The 18,373-nt window shown below is 37.8% G+C and overlaps 1 non-coding gene across 1 annotated transcript; it reads left to right on the plus strand.

The window, feature by feature from the left end:
* Positions 1–17,030: 17,030 nt before the first annotated feature.
* On the plus strand, positions 17,031–17,134 carry LOC112753383 (small nucleolar RNA R71). Its single transcript, XR_003177772.1, has one exon. It is a non-coding gene; the product is annotated as a small nucleolar RNA R71 (small nucleolar RNA).
* The last annotated feature ends 1,239 nt before the right edge of the window (positions 17,135–18,373 follow it).

Genomic DNA, 18,373 nt, shown 5'->3' on the forward strand with positions numbered 1-18,373 from the left:
AAAGAGCAAAGAAAGTAAATAAGCTGAATCTTAAAGAACAAGTAATGTAAATTGCAGAAACTTAGATTGCAAGAAATGTAAATGGCTGAATCTTAAAGTACAAGAAATGTAAATTACTTGAATTATAAAGGGAATTGGGAAGTGGGTTTGCAGAATTTAAAAAAGGAAGAGTAAATTGCACTAAATTTAAAAGTAGAAGAAGAATTGAATTGAACTGGATCTAAAATGGAAATGTAAATGAACTTGAAAAACATTAAACAGAGAATTTAAAATGAAAACTCCAGATCTCAGGACCCAAGAGACTAGATAACCGAGTCTAGATCTCAATGCCTTCCTAGATCCAAATGTAGAATTCAATTGAAAGAAATAAAGAAAAGTAAATTGCAGAATGAGTAGAAGAAGAGGCAATGAACAGAAATTGAAATTCAATTATGCAGTGAATAAAACAGAGAAATCTCAGGATGAGATTGAAACAGAATTCCTTCAATTCTCCAACCCAAGATCCAAGACAAATTGTAAATGAAATTGAAAGCAAGAAAGCTAAGAGGAAGAGAATTCAATTCTCCTTCCCCAAGACTCAGAATCTCCAAATAACTCCTCACCAAAAGCTCTCCAAAACTACTCAGCAAAACTAAAAGGAAAAGCTATCCCAAAATCACTTAGTAAAAACTAAAAATGGAAAAAGCTCCCTAAAAACTTAAATCCTAAGCTATTTATACACTTTCTTCAAATGGTCTTCAAGCCTTGAATTGGGCCTTTGCTCTTGATGGAATTGGGTTGATAAAAGCCTCTGTTGATTGCTCTTGGAGTTGGAGAGAAACCCATTGTGAACCGGGCCAAGAATCATAAAAGCTTGAGTCAAAGTTTGAGGCAAACTTTGGCTCAAGCTTTTTATACCAGCTGCCCTCCTTTTGCTGATATCCACATTTGAGCTAAAGTTTGAGGTCAAACTTTTGCTCAAACGTGGATCCCCTTGTGTACATGTGTGGCGCCAACGTTTGCCAAAAAGCTTGAGGCAAACGTTGGCGCAAGCTTTTCTCCTCCAGGGTGTTGTTTTTGTGATGCCAACGTTTGCCAAAAAGTTTGAGGCAAACGTTGGCTCAAGCTTTTTCCTCCAGGGTGTGCAAGTGTGGCGCCAACGTTTGCCAAAAAGCTTGAGGCAAACGTTGGCGCAAGCTTTTCTCCTCCAGGGTGTTGTTTTTGTGATGCCAACGTTTGCCAAAAAGTTTTAGGCAAACGTTGGCTCAAGCTTTTTCCTCCAGGGTGTTTTCAATTCTTCCAAAAGTTTGAGCTAAAGTTTGAGGCAAACTTTGGCTCAAATTTTTTTCCTCTAGGGTGTTTTCAACTCTTCCAAAAGTTTGAGCTAAAGTTTGAGGCAAACTTTGGCTCAAACTTTTTGTTCTCTCTTGCTCTTAGCCATTCCTTCTTTCTTCAACCTTCTTCAAAACTCTTTTCACCTATCATCAATCAATCAAAACAATCAAAGCTATGCTCCAAATCATGAGATTGTGTTTCTTTCATAATATATGAAAATTATAGCACAAAATCTCATGAAATTGCATTAATTTATCCATGGTTGATTGAATCAAAGGAAACATGAAATTCTACCCAATTGGCTTACTTATGGCTCAAGAAAGTGCATAAAACCTATTGAAAACAAAGGAAAAAGCATAGAAAAACATGACATGATGACATGTCATCACAACACCAAACTTAAAACTTGCTTGTCCCCAAGCAAGAAAAGAATCATGCAATAAAGATTAACAATCCAAGGCAAGAAGAATAGCAACTCAATGTTCATGGTAAGCTAGTTATCTAAGCATGCTACAATCACAAAAGAAATGTAAATGATTGATGCTTCCATCTAGCTCAATTTATGAAATCTTTCTTTTATATTTCTTCCTTGAAACAAGCTTTTGATTTTCTTATTTAGCTTCTCCTTTTGGGTGCTTTGCCCCATGAGTTGATAACAAAGCTACGACTTCTAAATGCTTTGTTTTCAAGTATTACCACTTGATACATAAGCACCACAAGCATTTGATTAGAGGACTTCATTAAGCTCATTTTTTTCTTTTCTTTTCTTGACTCTCTAATCATTGATGCTCAGAGCCTTGAGCTTTGAGGGAGTGCTTTTGCACTTTGAGCCTAACCTTGACTTCTAAATGTTTTGTTTTCAAGCATTTGGCTTGATACATAAACACCACAAGTACTTAGCAAATAAATTGCCATTGGTACTCAAAGCCTTCAGCTTTCTCATTCTTTTCCTTTTTCTTTTCTTGCTTTAATTGTATTTGCTTCTTCAAGGTTTTCATGATTTTCAAAAGATTTCACAAAATGTACTAGATGAAAACTTCAATTAAATAAAATCCAATGCAATTGAGCAACAATTAATCATACTAGCTTTCCAATACTTGTATGCACATGCTAAACTCTTCTTTAATTCCTTGTTTGTTTATGATCATGATGCTTTACTGCTTTTGAATTCACAAAACTCAAGTTGGTAGTCATAATGGCACAGCACTATGTTGCAATTTAGAAATCAAACTATGCCTTTTCATACACACATGCATACAGAAAAGGTAAAGACAATCATGCAGTTTATAGTGCTTGAAACAAATGAGAGGAAAAGGAACTTTACAACCTTGTAGTTCATCTTCTCTATTGTTGTCATTTTCCTCCCATTCTCCTCCTTCCCATACCAAACTCAGAATGCTTGCTCATCCTCAAGCAACTATTAGAACCGTGGCTATGGGGCTAAGATGGATCATGAATGTCTTACACAAGAAATGTTAGTGATACATGTGTTTCAAGCAAGCAAAATTAAAGATAATAATTAAGGCACAAGAGACAGAGACATTTTGATTGCAAACTTAAGAAGGTGAGCATAATACTTTGCATAAAGAATAAGTGGCACACCAAACTTAGTGTGACACTTTCACTTGGAATTGATGCAAGTATCTTGTAAGGATTAGAACCAAATTTTGTTGCATAGCAACACCAAACTTAGAATGCAACCATATGTCAATTTATTGAAATTTAAACTAAACAAAGGAAGAAAACAAAGCAGAGAAAAAATGTTACCTACGGTTGGGTTACCTCCCAACAAGTGCTCTTTTAGTGTCATTAGCTTGACATGTTGTTCTTCACTTTCTTCCTCTTCTTCCAGTTTGTTAAGAGGAATGACCTCAAAGGAGGGAAAGATTCAGCTAGTGTCCCTTGTCTTGGTCTTTCCTCAGCAAGCTTCCTTTTGCAAATGGATTGATTGATCTTACTTGCTGGATTAGGGACAGAGTTGGTGTTCTTGCTAGTTGCCTTCACCTCTTTGGATTCAAGACTTGGTTGCTGTTTGATTATTGGAGTTTTGTATTCATCCAGAGCCTCTTGAATTAGTGGTTCCATGAGCCCTTCCTCTATGCACTTCTCTGCTTCAATTGAGTGTGACTTTTCTTGATTGTCCTCCTCCATTCCTTCTTCACAACTTTCCATCAAGTCCTTTGGGAGGGAATCTTCGTGTTCTATTGTCACTTCAATTAGTTCTTGTGAATGTAAAATCCTTGGCTCATGTTCCTCATTCTTCAGTATAATTTCACTTGACACAGGGACCTTTGGTTCTTGTTTTTCCACTTCCTCACCCACAAATTTGTCTTCATCCTCACTGTTTGATGGTTCTAAGTTCCTCTTTGTTTGCTCTAAGGACCCATTCATCTTCTTGAGGATGGTTTCTTTCCAGGATTGGGATTGTGTATATCTTTTCATGAGTTTTCTGTGTATTTCAATGGCTTGGCATTGGCTTTCTAAGGGTTCTTTGGACCATTGAAGGTAATCCTCAACTGCTAATTCAAGAGATGAAGGTTGAGAGTAATTTTGGTGACATGGATGTGTTGTGGTGAAGTTGTGTTGAGGGGTATGGAATGAGTTGTGTGATTGGTGGGATAACTTGTATGGATTTTGGAGGAAACTTTGTGTTGAGGCATAATCAAGTGATGAAGAACTTTCAAATGAGAAACTGGGACGTGAGGGTGGATACTCTTCCATTCTTTGGTGATGCTTCCATCCACCATGAGGATAATGATATGAATCATTTTGTGGTGGTGGTTGGTATCCCATATGATTTTTTTGCTCATCTTGTGTCTCTGAAGCAAGTCTCCATGAATTGGAGTGCTCAGAATGTGTATTCTCTTGGTGATATTCCCAGCCACCATTAGAGATTGGTGATGGTGGGTAATATCCCATAAAATTTGTTTGATCATAAGATGAGTTGAACTCCATTTGAATTTTGTAAAACACAACACCAAATAAAATTGAATTCATGTTTCAGATGATATTTGCTTAGTGAGGCAAAAACACAAACACCTTGGTTTCAAGAACAAAAACAAAGAAAATGCTTAATCTAGACTTCTCACCCACTTAATCATTGTTGATCTAAATCAATCCCCGGCAACGGTGCCAAAAACTTGATGGGAAAAAATATGGAAAAATGAATTTCCAAAACACCCAAATCTCACCGGCAAGTATACCGGGTCGCATCAAGTAATAATAACTCACGGGAGTGAGGTCGATCCCACAGGGATTGAAGGATTGAGCAATTTTAGTTTAGTGGTTGATTTAGTCAAGCGAATCAAGTATTGGTTGGGTGATTTGTGATTGTAGAAACTAAATTGCTTGAAATGTAAAGGGAAAGGGGTAGATTGCAGAAAATTAAAGAGCAAAGAAAGTAAATAAGCTGAATCTTAAAGAACAAGTAATGTAAATTGCAGAAACTTAGATTGCAAGAAATGTAAATGGCTGAATCTTAAAGTGCAAGAAATGTAAATTACTTGAATTATAAAGGAAATTGGAAAGTGGGTTTGCAGAATTTAAATAAGGAAGAGTAAATTGCACTAAATTTAAACGTAGAAGAAGAATTGAATTGAACCGGATCTAAAACGGAAATGTAAATGAACTTGAAAAACATTAAACAGAGAATTTAAAATGAAAACTCCAGATCTCAGGACCCAAGAGACTAGATAACCGAGTCTAGATCTCAATGCCTTCCTAGATCCAAATGTAGAATTCAATTGAAAGAAATAAAGAAAAGTAAATTGCAGAATGAGTAGAAGAAGAGGCAATGAACAGAAATTGAAATTCAATTATGCAGTGAATAAAACAGAGAAATCTCAGGATGAGATTGAAACAGAATTCCTTCAATTCTCCAACCCAAGATCCAAGACAAATTGTAAATGAAATTGAAAGCAAGAAAGCTAAGAGGAAGAGAATTCAATTCTCCTTCCCCAAGACTCAGAATCTCCAAATAACTCCTCACCAAAAGCTCTCCAAAACTACTCAGCAAAACTAAAAGGAAAAGCTATCCCAAAATCACTTAGTAAAAACTAAAAATGGAAAAAGCTCCCTAAAAACTTAAATCCTAAGCTATTTATACACTTTCTTCAAATGGTCTTCAAGCCTTGAATTGGGCCTTTGCTCTTGATGGAATTGGGTTGATAAAAGCCTCTGTTGATTGCTCTTGGAGTTGGAGAGAAACCCATTGTGAACCGGGCCAAGAATCATAAAAGCTTGAGTCAAAGTTTGAGGCAAACTTTGGCTCAAGCTTTTTATACCAGCTGCCCTCCTTTTGCTGATATCCACATTTGAGCTAAAGTTTGAGGTCAAACTTTTGCTCAAACGTGGATCCCCTTGTGTACATGTGTGGCGCCAACGTTTGCCAAAAAGCTTGAGGCAAACGTTGGCGCAAGCTTTTCTCCTCCAGGGTGTTGTTTTTGTGATGCCAACGTTTGCCAAAAAGTTTGAGGCAAACGTTGGCTCAAGCTTTTTCCTCCAGGGTGTGCAAGTGTGGCGCCAACGTTTGCCAAAAAGCTTGAGGCAAACGTTGGCGCAAGCTTTTCTCCTCCAGGGTGTTGTTTTTGTGATGCCAACGTTTGCCAAAAAGTTTTAGGCAAACGTTGGCTCAAGCTTTTTCCTCCAGGTGATGGTATTATTTGTGGAAAAATGAATTTCCAAAACACCAAAAACTCACCGGCAAGTATACCGGGTCGTATCAAGTAGTAAAACTCACTTAGAGTGAGGTCGATCCCACAGGGATTGATGGATCAAGCAACTTTAGTGGGTGATTAGTTTAGTCAAGCTAACATTGAGTGATTTGAGTGACAATTGAAACAACAGAAAGTAAATGACAAGAAGAATTAACGTGCAGAAAGTAATATTGGACAGAAACTTAAAGAGCAAGAAATGTAAATTGCAAGAATCTTAAAAGACAAGAAATGTAAATTGCATGAAATATAAAGGGGAATGGGTGCTGGAAATGTAAAATTCAACAGGAACGTGTAAATAGCAATCAAACAGAGAAGTAAAAGATGCAAAATCATGCAACAGATCTAATCAGAAGAGTAAAATGCCTTGAAGAATTGTAAAGACAGAAAAGCAAGGCTTAATTTGCAGCAATTTAAAAGAATGTTGAAGATCTCAGGAGTGGAAGAGACTAGAAAGTAAGTCTAGATCTCAAATCCTTCCTTGATCCAACAATAAACAGATTGAAGAATAAAGACAAATGGAAGCAGTAAGAGAACTTTGATTCAAATTGCAATTCACTGAAATTATGCAGCAAGGCAAACAAAGGGAAATCTCAGAGGGAGAATGAAACAGAACTCCTTCAATTCTCCACCCAAGATTCAAAAACAAAGAAAAGAAAACTAAAGAGAGAGAGCTCTCTAATGCTAATGCTCCCTAGTGGAGCCAACCCCTAACACTTTCTAATCGAGCTCCTCTTGAAAATGAGAGTGATGCCTTTATATAGGCTTTTTACAAAATAAAAATGAAATTGAAATGAAAAACAAATTAAATGAAAATCCCAATTCTAGCTTGTTCTTGTGCCTTTAAGTGATGATGTGGGCTTGGCTTGCTTGGATTTGAAGAGAGATGGATCTAGTTGGCCTTGGTTTAATTGATGAAGAATTAAATCCAATTTGGTTTTTAATTGAATTTTGGACCATGGTGCAGCTCCCAGGGCAAAGCTCAGTTAGAAAACCCAACTAGCTTTCAAGTTGTGATGTCCGTGTCATTTGATGCGCGTCCAGCCTTGGTTGTGTGCCAAAATTGTGCGCCAAAGTTCCTTGGTGCCTTGGGTCCGTGTCAATTTGTGGGGGAGAAGGGGGGAGATAGTGCTCAGTTGGAAAAACCAACTGAGCTTTCCTTTGTGGTGCCTTGCTTTCGGCCTCAAGGTCTTAAGTTCAACACTTGGTGGAAGCACTTTTGTGAGCTTTTTCTTCTTGTATTTTTATGAGTGGAAGCCCGATAAAGCTAAGTTGGAAAAGTGAACTGAGCACTATTTTGCTCTTGCCTTGCTTTCCTTGTGTCTCCCCCTTCGAGCCTTGGTGAAGCCACTTTGGTTTATTTTTGCTTATTTTTGGTCCTTAAAGATGCATTTCACTTGTTCCTCAATTTCGTGCCAAATATGGACTATGATACATCGTTGAAAAGCTCTGAATGTCAGATTTCCAATGCAACTTAAAGCACATCAATTGGACGTCTGTAGCTCAAGTTATTGCCCTTTGAAGGAGGCATGGTCATGCTGTAAACGCCCACTTTTAACTTAGCGAAATTTCTTGCCTCCAAGCACATTTTTCTTGTACGGCAAAGCTAAGTTCACTTAGTGAACTGAGCTTTGTGTGCTGATTGTTCATGCTTCCTTGATTTGGTCATGGGCCACGCTTTTAAAAGTGTGCTCCAACTTCAAAGTGTGCCCCAAAGCTCTTTTTTTTCTCCTTTTTAGCTTATTTTGTGCTTCTTTGCTTCTTTTTCTTCTTATTTCCTACCAAATTTATAAAATTAAAAGATCAAGGAAATATACCATTTAAGCATAAAAGAATGCAATATTTAAGCACTAATTATCAATTTCTTGTATGAAAAAGCATAGAAAAATATGACATGGTGACATGTCATCACAATACCAAACTTAAACCTTGCTTGTCCCCAAGCAAGAAAAGAATCATGCAATTAACATTGACAACCCAAGGTAAGAAGAATAGCAACTCAATGTTCATGGTAAGCTAGTTTTCTATGCATGCTACAATCACAAAAGAAATGTAAATGATTGATACTTCTATCTAGCTCATTTTATGAAATCTTTTTCTTATATTTCTTCCTTGAAACAAGCTTTTGATTTTCTGATTGGCTTCTCCTTTTGGGTGCTTTGCCCCATGAGTTGATAACAAAGCTACGACTTCTAAATGATTTGTTTTCAAGTATTACCACTTGATACATAAGCACCACAAGCATTTAATTAGAGGACTTCATTAAGCTCATTTTTCTTTTCTTTTCTTGACTCTCTAATCATTGATGCTCAGAACCTTGAGCTTTGAGGGAGTGCTTTTGCACTTGAGCCTAGCCTTGACTTCTAAGTGTTTTGTTTTCAAGCATTTGGCTTGATACATAAACACCACAAGTACTTAACAAATAAATTGCCATTGGTACTCAGAGCCTTCAGCTTTCTCATTATTTCCCTTTTTCTTTTATTGCCCTTTTTTGCTTTTTCTTTCAAGGTTTTCATGATTTTCAAAAGATTTCACAAAATGTACTAGATGAAAACTTCAATTAAATAAAATCCAATGCAATTGAGCAACAATTAATCATACTAGCTTTCCAATACTTGTATGCACATGCTAATTTCTTCTTTAATTCCTTGTTTGTTTATGATCATGATGCTCTATTGCTTTTGAACTCACAAAACTCAAGTTGGTAATCATAATGGCATGGCAACATGTTACAAATCAATATTCAAACTATGCTTATTCATACCACACATGCATATAGAGAATATAAAGACAATCATGCAAAATAAAGTGCTGGAAACAAAGGAGAGGAAAAGGAACTTTACAACCTTGTAGTTCATCTTCTCTATTATTGTCATTTTCCTCTTATTCTTCCCTTTCCCTTGCCAAACTCAGAATGCTTGCTCATCCTCAAGCAACAATTAGAACAATGGCTATGGGGCTAAGATGGATCATGAATGTCTTATACAATGAAATATTAGTAGCACATGTGTTTTAAGCAAGCAAAATTAAAGATAACAATCAAGGCACAAGAGACAGAGACATTTTGATTGCATAGATAAGAAGGTGTGCACAATACATGGCATAAAAGATAAGTGGCACACCAAACTTAGTGTGACACTTTCACTTGGAATTAATGCAAGTATCAGTAAGGATTGGAAGAAAAATTTTTTTGTTGCATAGCAACACCAAACTTAGAATGCAATCCTATGTCCATTTTATTTGAAATAAGACTAATGAAACTGTGGTATGTTAAATACAATCACCAAGCCAAGAATCTTGTCATGAATAAAGCTCTCTTGGTGATGTATTAACAAACACAGTTAATAAAAGAAAGCATTAAAAAAAACATGTAAATGAATAAAGAGGAAACTAAAATGTTAAACCAAAAGAGAAAAATAAAATTGCAGAGGCATTATGATAATGCAAACAAGTAGTGTTGCTTGAATAAATTGCATAGAAAAATAAGTGGCACACCAAACTTAGAATCTTGGTGTGTCACTTTCATTTTTAATTTGATGCAATCATCCAAAAAGATTGAAAACAATTTGTTGCAAGGCAACACCAAACTTAGAATGTAACCATATGCCAATTTATTGAATTTAAACAAAGCAAAGAAAGAAAACAAAGCAGAGAAGAAATGTTACCTACGGTTGGGTTACCTCCCAACAAGTGTTCTTTTAGTGTCATTAGCTTGACATGTTATTTTTCACTTTCTTCCTCTTCTTCCAGTTTGTTAAGAGGAATGACTTCAAGGGAGGAGAAGATTCAGCTATTGCCCCCTGTCTTGGTTTCCTCTCAGCAAGCTTTCTTTTATAAATGGCTTGATTGATCTTGCTTGCTGGATTAGGGACAGAATTGGTGTTTTTGCTAGTTGCCTTCACTTCTTTGGATTCAAGACTTGGTTGCTGTGTGATTATTGGAGCTTTGTATTCATCCAGAGCCTTTTGAATTGGTGGTTCCATGTACTTCTCTGCTTCACTTGAGTTTGAAATTCTTTGGTTGTCTTTCTCACTTTCTTGCTCTTCCACTTCCTCCCTTGCACTCAACATTTGACTTAATAGCTTTTTCATTGAGGAGGTTTGTTGATCTTCCCAACATTTCTTCATCTCCTCTTCATATTTTTCAATCACAGATTCAATTGTTGAGAGTTTTTGGGTCAGGGACATTTGTGAGAGTTGTGAGTCTTCATGTTCCCTTGTCATCTCAAGTGCAGTTTCATTTTCAACCACCTCATTCTTTATTGAAAGTTCACTTGATGCAGTAGCCTCCTCATCTTGCTCTTCCACTTTATCCTTCACATCCATCAATTGGTCTTCATTTTCCTTGCTTCGTAGTTCTAAGTGTTTCTCTGTGTCCTCCAATTGCTCATCCGTCTCCTGAGAAATGATTTCTAGTTCTCTCCAGAATTATTGTTGTTTCTCCACAAGTCTGTTAAATCTGGACTCAAACGTTGAGAATCTTTGGCTCGTGGGAGTTTGTGTTGGTTGTGAGTCTTGGGATGGTTTTTGTGTTGAGGCATAGTCAAGTGATGAAGAATTTTCAGATGAAAAACTGGAAGGTGAGGTTGGACAGTTTTGCATAAGTGAATTGAAGGCACGTTCAAGTGAAGATGGCTCTTGATAAGTGGAATATGGGCTCTCAAATGTTTTCTGGTTTTGCTCCTCCCAGCCACCATTAGAATAGCAGCTTGCATCATTTTGTGGTGGAGGAAGATATCCCATTTGATTCTCTTGCTCATCTTGTGTTTTTGAAACAAATCTCCATGGATTGGAGTGCTCAGACTTTGTATTTTCTTGGTGATATTCCCAGCCACCATTAGAGATTGGTGATGGTGGGTAATATCCCATAAAAGTTGTTTGATCATAAGATGAGTTGAACTCCATTTGAATTTTGGAAAACACAACACCAAGGAAAATTGAAATTGCTCATATCAGAGATGAGAATTTCTTAGTGAGGCAAAAACTCAAACACCTTGGTTTTAATCTAAAACAGAAAACAAAAATAAAGAAAATGTTTGATCTAGACTTCTCACCCACTTAATCATTGTTGATCTAAATCAATCCCCGGCAACGGCGCCAAAAACTTGATGGTATTTTTGTGGAAAAATGAATTTCCAAAACACCAAAAACTCAACGGCAAGTGTACCGGGTCGTATCAAGTAGTAAAACTCACTTAGAGTGAGGTCGATCCCACAGGGATTGATGGATCAAGCAACTTTAGTGGGTGATTAGTTTAGTCAAGCTAACATTGAGTGATTTGAGTGACAATTGAAACAACAGAAAGTAAATGACAAGAAGAATTAACGTGCAGAAAGTAATATTGGACAGAAACTTAAAGAGCAAGAAATGTAAATTGCAAGAATCTTAAATGACAAGAAATGTAAATTGCATGAAATATAAAGGGGAATGGGTGCTGGAAATGTAAAATTCAACAGGAACGTGTAAATAGCAATCAAACAGAGAAGTAAAAGATGCAAAATCATGCAACAGATCTAATCAGAAGAGTAAAATGCCTTGGAGAATTGTAAAGACAAAAAAGCAATGCTTAATTTGCAGCAATTTAAAAGAATGTTGAAGATCTCAGGAGTGGAAGAGACTAGAAAGCAAGTCTAGATCTCAAATCCTTCCTTGATCCAACAATAAACAGATTGAAGAATAAAGACAAATGGAAGCAGTAAGAGAACTTTGATTCAAATTGCAATTCACTGAAATTATGCAGCAAGGCAAACAAAGGGAAATCTCAGAGGGAGAATGAAACAGAACTCCTTCAATTCTCCACCCAAGATTCAAAAACAAGGAAAAGAAAACTAAAGAGAGAGAGCTCTCTAATGCTAATGCTCCCTAGTGGAGCCAACCCCTAACACTTTCTAATCGAGCTCCTCTTGAAAATGAGAGTGATGCCTTTATATAGGCTTTTTACAAAATAAAAATGAAATTGAAATGAAAAACAAATTAAATGAAAATCCCAATTCTAGCTTGTTCTTGTGCCTTTGAGTGATGATGTGGGCTTGGCTTGCTTTGGATTTGAAGAGAGATGGATCTAGTTGGCCTTGGTTTAATTGATGAAGAATTAAATCCAATTTGGTTTTTAATTGAATTTTGGACCATGGTGCAGCTCCCAGGGAAAAGCTCAGTTAGAAAACCCAACTTAGCTTTCAAGTTGTGATGTCCGTGTCATTTGATGCACGTCCAGCCTTGGTTGTGTGCCAAAATTGTGCGCCAAAGTTCCTTGGTGCCTTGGGTCCGTGTCAATTTATGGGGGAGAAGGGGGGAGATAGTGCTCAGTTGGAAAAACCAACTGAGCTTTCCTTTGTGGTGCCTTACTTTCGGCCTCAAGGTCTTAAGTTCAACACTTGGTGGAAGCACTTTTGTGAGCTTTTTTTTCTTGTATTTTCATGAGTGGGAGCCCGATAAAGCTAAGTTGGAAAAGTGAACTGAGCACTATTTTGCTCTTGCCTTGCTTTCCTTGTGTCTCCCCCTTCGAGCCTTGGTGAAGCCACTTTGGTTTATTTTTGCTTGTTTTTGGTCCTTAAAGATGCATTTCACTTGTGCCTCAATTTCGTGCCAAATATGGACTATGATACATCGTTGGAAAGCTCTGAATGTCAGCTTTCCAATGCAACTGGAAGCACATCAATTGGACGTCTGTAGCTCAAGTTATTGCCCTTTGAAGGAGGCATGGTCATGCTGTAAACGCCCACTTTTAACTTAGAAAAATTTCTTGCCTCCAAGCACATTTTTCTTGTACGGCAAAGCTAAGTTCACTTAGTGAACTGAGCTTTGTGTGCTGATTGTTCATGCTTCCTTGATTTGGTCATGGGCCACGCTTTTAAAAGCGTGGCCTAAGGCTCCAAAGTGTGCTCCAACTTCAAAGTGTGCCCCAAAGCTCTTTTTTTTTTCTCCTTTTTAGCTTATTTTGTGCTTCTTTGCTTCTTTTTCTTCTTATTTCCTACCAAATTTATAAGATTAAAAGATCAAGGAAATATACCATTTAAGCATAAAAGAATGCAATATTTAAGCACTAATTATCAATTTCTTGTATGAAAAAGCATAGAAAAACATAACATGGTGACATGTCATCACCAGGGTGTTTTCAATTCTTCCAAAAGTTTGAGCTAAAGTTTGAGGCAAACTTTGGCTCAAACTTTTTTCCTCTAGGGTGTTTTCAACTCTTCCAAAAGTTTGAGCTAAAGTTTGAGGCAAACTTTGGCTCAAACTTTTTGTTCTCTCTTGCTCCTAGCCATTTCTTCTTTCTTCAACCTTCTTCAAAACTCTTTTCACCTATCATCAATCAATCAAAACAATCAAAGCTATGCTCCAAATCATGAGATTGTGTTTCTTTCATAATATATGACAATTATAGCACAAAATCTCATGAAATTGCATTAATTTATCCATGGTTGATTGAATCAAAGGAAACATGAAATTCTACCCAATTGGCTTACTTATGGCTTAAGAAAGTGCATAAAACCTATTGAAAACAAAGGAAAAAGCATAGAAAAATATGACATGATGACATGTCATCAGCTCTCTTGCTTGCTCCATCCTTTTCTTAGTGATAGACTTGTCCTCATCAATGAGGATGTCTTCCTCTATGTCAATTCCAGCCGAATTGTAGAGGTGACAAATGAGATGAGGGAAGGCTAACCTTGCCAAAGTAGAGGACTTGTCTGCCACCTTGTAGAGTTCTAGGGATATAACCTCATGAACTTCTACTTCCTCTCCATTTATGATGCTATGGATCATGATAGCCCGGTCTATAGTAACTTCAAACCGGTTGCTAGTGGGAATGATTGAGCGTTGGATGAACTCCAACCATCCCCTAGCCACTGGCTTGAGGTCAAGCCTTCTTAGTTGAACCAGCTTCCCTCTTGAATCTCTCTTCCATTGAGTGCCTTCCACACAAATGTCCATAAAGACTTGGTCCAACCTTTGATCAAAGTTGACCCTTCTAGTGTAGGGGCGTGCATCTCCTTGCATCATTGGCAAGTTGAATGCCAACCTTACATTTTCCGGACTGAAATCTAAGTATTTTTCCCGAACCATTGTAAGCCAATTCTTTGGCTCCGGGTTCACACTTTGATCATGGTTTTTGGTGATCCATGCATTAGCATAGAACTCTTAAACCATTAAGATCCCGACTTGTTGAATGGGGTTGGTGAGAATTTCCCAACCTCTTTTTCAAATCTCATGTCGGATCTCTGGATATTCACTCTTTTTGAGCTTGAAAGGGACCTCAGGGATCACCTTCTTCTTGGTCACAACTTCATAGAAGTGGTCTTGATGGACCTTTGAGATGAATCTCTCCAACTCTATGACTCGGAGGTGGAAGTAATTGCCTTCTCTTTCCTCTTTCTAGAGGTTTCTCCGGCCTTAGGTACCATAAATAGTTATGGAAAAACAAAAAGCGACGCTTTTACCACACCAAACTTAGAAGGTTTGCTCGTCCTCGAGCAAAAGAAGAAAGAAGTGAGTAGAAGAAGAAGAAAATGGAAGAGACGGAGAGGTGTGAGTGGTTCGGCCAAGGAGGGAAAGAAGTGTTTGTGATGTGTGAAAATGAAGGAGGGATGACGGGTTTATATAGGAGTGGAGAGAGGGTAGGGTTCGTGTATTAGGGGTTGGGTTTAGGAGGGAAAGTATTTGAATTTGGATTGTGAGGTGGGTGGGGTTTTTGGGGAAGAGTGGGTGGAGGTGATTGGTGAAGAGGTGATGAGAAAGAGAAATGGAGGTGATTGGTGAGGGGTATTTGGAAAATGGTGTTATGAAAAGGTGTGAAGAAGAGAGAGAGAGAGAGTTGAGGTAGGTGGGGATCCTGTGGGGTCCACAGATCCTGAGGTGTCAAAAATTTCTCATCCCTGCACCATGTTGGCGTGTAAACACCCCTTAGAGTGCCAATCCTGGCGTTAAACGCCAGGCTGCTGCCCATTTCTGGCGTTTAACGCCAGCTTTTCTTCCCTTTCTAGTGTTTAAACGCCAGCTTGTTACCCTTTTCTTGCGTTAAACGCCAGCTTGTTGCCCTTTTCTGGCATTAAACGCCAGTCTAGTGCCCTTTTCTAGCATTAAACGCCCAGAATGGTGCCAGACTGGGTGTTTAACGCCCATTCTGCTACCCTTACTGGCGTTTAAACGCCAGTAAGATCATCCTCCAGGATGTGCTATTTTCAATGCAGTTTTTCATTCTATTTTTTAATTTTCAGTTGTTTTGTGACTTCACATGATCATCAACCTAAAGAAAATATAAAATAATAATAGAAAATATAAATTTAACATAGATAAGTAAAGATTGGGTTGCCTCCCAACAAGCGCTTGTTTAATGTCAATAGCTTGACAGTGGGCTCTCATGGAGCCTCACAGATACTCAGAGCATGATGATGGCCTCCCAACACCAAACTTAGAGTTTGAATGTGGGGGCTCTGTTTGACTCTGCATTGAGAGAAGCTTTTCATGCTTCCTCTCCATGGTTACAGAGGGAGATCCTTGAGCCTTAAACACAAGGTAGTCCTCATTCACTTGAAAGACCAACTCTCCTTTGTCAACATCAATCACAGCTTTTGCTGTGGCTAGGAAGGGTCTGCCAAGGATGATGGATTCATCCATATTCTTTCCAGTTTCCAAGATTATGAAATCAGCAGGGATGTACTGGCCTTCAACCTTCACCAAGACATCCTCTACAAGTCCATAAGCCTGTTTCCTTGAATTGTCTGCCATCTCTAGTGAGATTCTTGCAGCTTGCACCTCAAGGATCCCTAGTTTCTCTATTACAGAGAGGGGCATGAGGTTTATACTTGACCCTAGGTCACACAGAGCCCTGTCAAAGGTCATGGTGCCTATGGTACAAGGTATTGAGAACTTTCCAGGATCCTGTCTCTTCTGAGGTAATTTCAGTCGAACCGGATCATTAAGTTCATTGATGAGCAATGGAGGTTCATCCTCCCAAGTCTCATTACCAAATAACTTGGCATTTAGCTTCATGATTGCTCCAAGGTACTTAGCAACTTGCTCTTCAGCAATATCTTCATCCTCTTCAGAGGAAGAATACTTATCAGAGCTCATAAATGGCAGAAGGAAGTTTAATGGAATCTCTATAATCTCTGTATGAGCCTCAAATTCCTTTGGTTCCTCAAAGGAGAACTCCCTTTTGTCCAGAGGACGTCCCTTGAGGTCTTCCTCAGTGGAAGTCACTGCCTTTCCCTCCTCTATGTATTTGGCCATGTGGGACGTATTTATGGCCTTGCACTCTCTCTTGGGATTCTCTTCTGTATTGCTTAGGAGAGTGCTAGGAGGGAGTTCAGTAACTTTCTTACTCAACTGACCCACCTGTACCTCCAAATTTCTAATGGAGGACCTTGTTTCAGTCATGAAACTTAGTGTGGCTTTAGATAGATCAGAGACTATGGCTGCTAAGCTAGAGAGACTCTGCTCAGAATTCTCTGTCTGTTGCTGAGAAGATGATGAAAAAGACTTGCTATTGCTAAACCTATTTCTTCCACCATTATTGTTGTTGAAGCCTTGTTGAGGCTTCTGTTGGTCCTTCCATGAGAGATTTGGATGATTTCTTCATGAAGGATTATAGGGGTTTCCATAGGGTTCTCCCATATAATTCACCTCTTCCATTGCAGGGTTCTTAGGATCATAAGCTTCTTCTTCAGAAGATGCTTCCTTAGTACTGCCTGTTGCTGCTTGCATTCCAGACAGACTCTGAGAAATCATATTGAGTTGCTGAGTTAATATTTTATTCTGAGCCAATATGGTATTCAGAGTATCAACCTCAAGAACTCCTTTCTTCTGAGTCGTCCCATTGTTCACAGGATTCCTTTCAGAAGTGTACATGAATTGGTTATTTGTAACCATTTCAATGAGTTCCTGGGCTTCTTCAGGCGTCTTCTTCAGATGAAGAGATCCACCAGCAGAGTTGTCCAATGACATCTTGGACAGTTCTGATAAACCATCATAGAATATGCATATGATGCTCCATTTTGAAAGCATGCCAGAAGGACACCTTCTGATCAATTGCTTGTATCTTTCCCAAGCTTCATAGAGGGATTCGCCTTCCTTCTATCTGAAGGTATGGACTTCCACTCTAAGCTTACTCAATTTTTGAGGTGGAAAGAACTTTGCCAAGAAGGCATTGACTAGCTTTTCCCAAGAGTTCAGGCTTTCTTTAGGTTGTGAGTCCAACCATGTCCTAGCTCTGTCTCTTACAGCAAAAGGGAAAAGCATAAGTATGTAAACCTCAGGGTCAACCCCATGGGTCTTGACAGTGTCACAGATTTGCAAGAATTCAGCTAAAAACTGATGAGGATCTTCCAAAGGAAGTCTATGATACTTGCAATTCTGCTGCATTAGAGAAACTAATTGAGGCTTAAGCTCAAATTTGTTTGCTCCAATTGCAAGAATTGCGATGCTCCTTCCACAGAAGTCAGAAGAAGGTGCAATGAAGTCACCAAGCATCTTCCTTGCATTGTTAGCATTGTTGTTATTTTCAGCTGCCATGTCTTTTTCTTTTTCGAAAATTTCTGTTAGGTCCTCTCCAGAGAGTTGTGCTTTAGCTTCTCTTAGCTTCCTCTTCAAGGTCCTTTCAGGTTCAGGATCAGCTTCAACAAGAATGCCTTTGTCTTTGTTCCTGCTCATATGAAAGAGAAGAGAACAAGAAAGTATTAAATTCTCTATGTCACAGTATAGAGATTCCTTGAGGTGTCAGAGGAAAAGAAGAATAGAAGGATGAGGTAGAGAGGGGAATTCGAACTTATAGAGAGGGAGAGAGTCCGAATTGCTAATAGAGGAGAAGTGTTAGTCCTTAAATAAAAGAGGGTGAGGAGGTGGGGAGATTTTCGAAAACAAAATTTAAAAAAATTTAAATTAATTAAAAAGAATTTTGAAAAAGTGGTTGATGATTTTCGAAATTTAAAAGTGAGAAAGTGGTTAAGTGATTTTGAAAAAGATTTTGAAATTGGCAATCAAAAAGATATGATTGAAAATTTGAAAAAGATGTGATTAAGAAGATATGATTGAAAAACAATTTAAAAAAAATTTATTTTTTTTTAAATTAATGACTTGGCTAACAAGAAATTTAAAAGAGATGATTCTAAAATTCAAATATTGAACCTTTCTTAGCAAGGAAGTAACAAATTTGAAATTTTTGAATCAAATCATTAATTGGTAGCAAGGATTTTCGAAAATAGTGAGAGAAAAATGGAAAAGATTTTATTTTGAAAAAGATATGATAAAAAAATATGATTTGGAAAAGATTTGATTTTGAAAAATTATGAAAATTTGAAAAGGATTTGAATTAAAAACTAACTTACCTCCCTTGTGTTGTCCTGGCGT

Source organism: Arachis hypogaea, chromosome 15 (assembly GCF_003086295.3).
Source record: "Arachis hypogaea cultivar Tifrunner chromosome 15, arahy.Tifrunner.gnm2.J5K5, whole genome shotgun sequence".
NCBI classification, from domain to species: Eukaryota; Viridiplantae; Streptophyta; class Magnoliopsida; order Fabales; family Fabaceae; genus Arachis; species Arachis hypogaea.